General features: G+C 40.2%; 1 protein-coding gene across 2 annotated transcripts in view; it reads left to right on the top strand.

Annotated features, from left to right (window-relative positions):
- Positions 1-6,000, top strand: part of LOC150096011 (mitochondrial pyruvate carrier 2-like) — a 105,751-nt gene that overhangs the window by 40,275 nt on the left and 59,476 nt on the right. The gene's annotated exons all lie outside the window — the stretch shown is intronic.

The following is a 6,000-nucleotide window of genomic DNA, read 5'->3' as shown; positions in this document are numbered from 1 at the left end:
GTACATACTTGATTGTGTGTGTGTGTGTGTATATACACACGTACATACTTGATTGTGTGTGTGTGTGTGTGTATATACACACACACACACACACACGTACATACTTGATTGTGTGTGTGTGTGTGTGTATATACACACGTACATACTTGATTGTGTGTGTGTGTGTGTATATACACACACACACACACACACACGTACATACTTGATTGTGTGTGTGTGTGTGTGTATATACACACGTACATACTTGATTGTGTGTGTGTGTGTGTATATACACACGTACATACTTGATTGTGTGTGTGTGTATATACACACGTACATACTTGATTGTGTGTGTGTGTGTGTATATACACACGTACATACTTGATTGTGTGTGTGTGTATATACACACGTACATACTTGATTGTGTGTGTGTGTATATACACACGTACATACTTGATTGTGTGTGTGTGTATATACACACGTACATACTTGATTGTGTGTGTGTGTATATACACACGTACATACTTGATTGTGTGTGTGTGTATATACACACGTACATACTTGATTGTGTGTGTGTGTATATACACACGTACATACTTGATTGTGTGTGTGTGTATATACACACGTACATACTTGATTGTGTGTGTGTGTATATACACACGTACATACTTGATTGTGTGTGTATATATACATACTTGATTGTGTGTGGTGTGTGCATGCATACTTGATTGTGTGTGTGTATATGTATATTATTATTATTATTTTGGGCTACTCCAGGGAGTCTTTAGACTCATCGAGGGAGGCCACCAAGAAACGATGGATACTGTGGGAATCGACATTCTCACAGTATCCATCATACCTTGCCTTGAACTCGCTCACTGTCATAGCACCGACAACAGACTCTGGCAGCTTATTCCACTTGTTTACCACTCTAAAAGTAAAGAACCCATCTCTAACACCCCTGCTAACCACACTCTTGCCCAGCTTCCATAGGCGTCCCCTAGTTCTCCCGCCATCAGTCCTGATCTCAAAAATATCCTCTGAATTAATCCTATAGAATCCTTTTAGCAATTTGATTGTCTCAATCATATCTCCCCTTTTCCACCTATCAACTAGTTTCTGCAACTCACAAATCTTCAACCTGTTCTCATATGGTTCATTCCATAGACCTGCTATCATCTTAGTCGCTCGCCTCTGGATCCTCTCCACCTCCTCCCCATCAAGAAGGAACCGAGGTGACTAAATCTGAGCACAGTAGTCGAGATGAGGTCTTATCAGGGCTTGGTACATAGGTACAATAACTTGCTTGTCTCTGCTCGTCAAGGTATTTTTCAACAACCAAGTGAGTTGATGAGCTGATTTAGCTACTTTTGCAATGTGCCCCCTAAACTTCATCTCCCTATCCACCAACACTCCCAAGTCCCTGGCCTCATCAATCTCCTGGAGTACAGTTCCACCAATGTGGTATACTGCTGCTAATCTTTTCACTCCAAAATGCATAACCTTACATTTTGTCACATTAAATTGACATCCATTCTCCTTAGCCCAGAACTTCAATCTATCTAAGTCATCCTGCAAGATTTTGACATCTTCTGCATTCACTATCGCCCTACCCAACTTTGCATCATCAGCGAACAAATGAACTGTTCCACTTAGATCCTTCCCTATATCGTTAATGAACAGATTAAACAGCAGTGGTCCAAGAACAGAACCCTGCAGCACACCACTAGTCACAGGCCGTCTTTTGGACTTTACTCCTGAATAAACTGCTCTTTGATATCTCTCCATCAACCACCCACCTATCCATCTCACCAACCCTATATCCATTCCCATATGTTGTAGTTTACGGATTAGAATTCCATGTGGTATCCTATCAAACGCTTTTGCCAGTTCCAGCAGTATCACTGTAAACCCATTTCCCTTATCCAGTTCTGCTGTCACCTTGTTATAAAACTTGAACAAGTTACTGAGGCATGATCTACCCTTCACAAAGCCATGCTGTCCCCTGTACAGTATCTCATTTTCATCAATCCATTTCTGTATTTTTCCCCTTGACTACTTTCTCCAAGACGTTGACGACTCCTGATATGCTGATCAGTCGGTAAATTTCCACCATAGTCTTGGATCCTCCTTTATGCAGTGAAACTATTTTCCCCTCTTTCCATGCCTTCCGGACTAAAACAGACCCGAGACTCAGATTAAACAACATGGTCAAGGGCACTGATAATTCCTTAGCCGCTTCACGCAATACCCATGCCGGTATACCATCCAATCCCACAGATGTATTCACATTAAGGTTCTGTAATAGACTATTCACCTCCACTTCATTCATCAGAATTCCCATATAAACTAATGGTTCCTTCATTTTTTCAATGTCACCTGGATGATATACTTTTGCAAAGTGCGTGCTCAGTAACTCCAATATATCGACTGGTTCAGTGACCTCCTTAGCATCGTCATTCCTTAAAATCATTTTGCCATGTACAATTTTTTTCTTGCTTGCAGCATATTGAAAGAACTGTTTGGGATTCTCCTTTGCTTGCATAGCTAGTTTCCTTTCATAATCGGCTTTTGCTGTTTTTACCACACTCGTTACCCTTCTGGCCTGCACTTTATACCGTTTGTGTGCCTGCAGGTCACCCCTTTCTTTAAATTCCCTCTCCAGTTGTTTCTTTTTTTGCAGCTCAAGCTTAATGGTGTTATTCATCCATTTAACCCCTACTTGTTTTACTATTCGCACCCTAGGTATACAATCAGCCATTTTCCATGCTCTATCGACGTCCAGCCCTTGCAGTTGTACATGCCATGGCATTGATCCAAGCAATCTCCTAAGCTTGTCAAACTTGCCAGCACGGTAATTCCACATATACCCTGTCTTAATCAAAAATTCCACACATTTAGCCACCTCCCAGGTCAAGACCTTATGATCACTCTCACCAATAGGTGGCAACATGGTCATATTCATTACAGTCAAATTGTGAGATGCTATTACCAGGTCAAGCACTCTCACACCCCTAGTATTTTCAATTACATGCTGTCTCAGATAGTTATCCCTTAATAATTGAATAAAATCCATTTCCTTCCTCACATGTGTCCTCTCCTGCTTCCAATCAATGTTACCATAGTTGAAATCCCCCATAATAATTACCCTCCTTCCACTCATTTCATCAATTTGTTTATGCATACTATCTCCACCGTCTATTCCATCACCTGGTCTATAGCACCACCCAACTGTTTATTTTATTCTGCCAGTCTCAATCTCACACCAGATAGCCTCAAATGAGCTTCTTTCACTATCCTGCAATACAACTTCAATTCTTCTTGGCTGCAGTTCATCAGCTATCATCAATAACACCCCTCTACCCATTTTATTCTCTCTGTCCCTCCTAAACAGACTATAACCTACACATTCTATCCCACTAACTATATCATCTTCTGTCAGCCATGTTTCACTAATGCCAATAACCTGTGGCCAGGAAGAGCCACATCAAGGCCAAAAATTCTTCCTTCTTGTTCCTAATACTCCTGGCATTAGTATACATAAAATGCAGTGATCCCTTTGTCCCACCCCTATCTTGATGCTTTATTCTAAATGTCCCATTCTCATTTTTTGTCCTTAGTGCTGGCTCGGGTACATTATATACATTTTTACACTCGGCTGTCTCACCGAAGTTTGCATATCCACTCCCCCCCCCTTCTTGGTAGTTCTAGTTTCCCTGGTTCTGCACATCCATTTTCACTTCATTCAGCAACACTTTTTCCAGTCTCCGCACACCAAGTCCATTCAAATGCAGGCCATCCATCTTGTATAAGTCCTTTTGCCCATCAAACTCGTTCCACACGTCCACGAATTCCACACCACACCGTCTGCATAACCTGCGCATAATATCATTTGCGATTATGGCCCTCCTTCTAAACTCCATTCTGTCATACCACGGCAACAGACTCACCATTTTAACTCTGTCACTCTTTTCTTTCGCTACCTTTAACAATACTTTCAAGTCCTCTCTCATAAAAAATTTATCACCTTTCAATTCATTCGTACCCGCCACAATTATTAATTCTTTCACCATCTGTTTTTGCACTCTAATACTCTCACTTACATCCTTAAATTTCGCACCCGGTAAGTACGATTTAGTTACACTCCCATCTATCTCTCCTCTTAATAATGAGTCACCGTACAACACCCCTTCATTTCAGAAACTCTCCTACTCTTACGCTGTTTATTTATGTTAGCCGAATCACTCTGGAAAGAGTTTTGCAGGTGCTCTAATTGCCGCTGCGCATTTTGTATCACTGCATGCAACCTAGCGATCTCACTTCCTACAAATAATTCCTAATTTTTTTTATCATTCAAACCATTTTCTCTCTCTGTATAGTTGCTTTCACTCTTTCTTTGATCACCGCTCTCATTGCCATCTTGTACATTGCAATTCCCTATCAAGCCACTATTTTCACTCACATTCTGGCTTTCTTCAACCATAACTGTCTCACAACGTGACACATACTTCAACTCCTTACACTTTCTGCACATTCTCCCACCACTATCACTTTCAATCCAAACTCCAGCCTCATTCAGGAATGCATACATCCCACACACATCACATAGGATAAACTCTCTCACATTATAGTTTTTGAACAATGCCGTCGTATTTTGGGATGCCATTATCTTACATCGCATTGGCGCCATATTCAAATCTATGAAACGTATCGTTAAATACTAAATTAAATCACGGAATTCACACCAAAATCACACAGACACAAGTTACCAAAATTAGACAATATTACGTTATGATTTTAACCCATATTCCAATTTTCACTCAAAATTATGCTTAGCTTTCGGGATCTCTCTGAAAACACAACCAACCATCTAGCCCTCTAGCGGGCTACGATATATATTTTGGTCACTCTCCTCTGTACTCTCCACTATTTCCTCATCCCCCAAGAAACCCAAGTGAGCAGACCTGATCACAGTAATCTAGATGGGGTTGTGTCAAGACTTTATAAAGAAGAATGATAACTCCCTTATCTGTGCTTGTTAGAGTATTCTTCAATAACCAAGTAATCCTGTGAGCCACCTTGGCTACTTTGGCAATATGCCCTCTAAACTTCAATTCTCTATCTACTACTATTCCCCCCTCCCCTGCAGTTCCCTGCTTCATCAGATTTCTCCATTAATATAGTATACAGCTTGTAATCTGTTTCTCCCAACATGCATATAACTGCCTTTCTCCACATGAAACTGATGCCCATTTTCATTTGCCCATCTCTGTCTCGGATCTCCTTATGTCTGAGGACTCGTGACCTTCCTGATGATGCTTTGCCATTTCTTTTTCCCCTGTGCTTTTCTTATTGCTTGTTCTAGTTTAAGTCTAGTGATTCTTGATATTTGGATAATCCACCTGTTGGGGGGGTTTCCTCACACGGTTTGCCCTGGATGATTTTTTCCAGGCAGTTGCCTTCCCTTCTGCATATGTGTCCATAATATTGCAGTATTCTCTTTTCAATTATGTTTATTAGTCTTCTAGGATACTTTTTTATTTGCTTTTTTGTCCAAGACACTCTTAACAATCTTCTCCAGCACCAGAGCTCAAATGCCTCAATTCTTCTTCTGTCATTGTCCAAGACTCAGAAGCATAAAGAAAGATCGAAAAAACTAAGGTTTCTACAAGCTTAATTTTCGTCTTTTTGGAGATGTGCCTGTCTTTCCAGATCTTGGTTAAATCAGTCATTGCTTTCTTAGCTAGTACTATTCTTCTTCTTATCTCTTTTTTTACATCCATCTTTTTTTGTTATTATCACTCCAAGGTAGTTGAAATGGTAGACAATTTCAATTCCTTCTATATCTATCACTTCTGCGTTGTTTAAAATCATTATTTTGGTTTTATCTTGATTTATTCATAAACTGTGGCTTAAGCTTTCCCATTCTAGTTGATTTAGGATGGATTTTAATTCCTGTTCACTTGTTGCTATTATCACTGTGTCATCTGCATATTGTAAGTTAGTGATTGTTCGACCACC

This window comes from Typopeltis vanoorti, chromosome 19, assembly GCF_054136105.1.
Source record: "Typopeltis vanoorti isolate ZY-2024b chromosome 19, IOZ_Tvanoo_1.0, whole genome shotgun sequence".
Lineage (NCBI taxonomy): Eukaryota > Metazoa > Arthropoda > Arachnida > Uropygi > Thelyphonidae > Typopeltis > Typopeltis vanoorti.
This window is presented reverse-complemented; position numbering and strand designations above follow the sequence as displayed.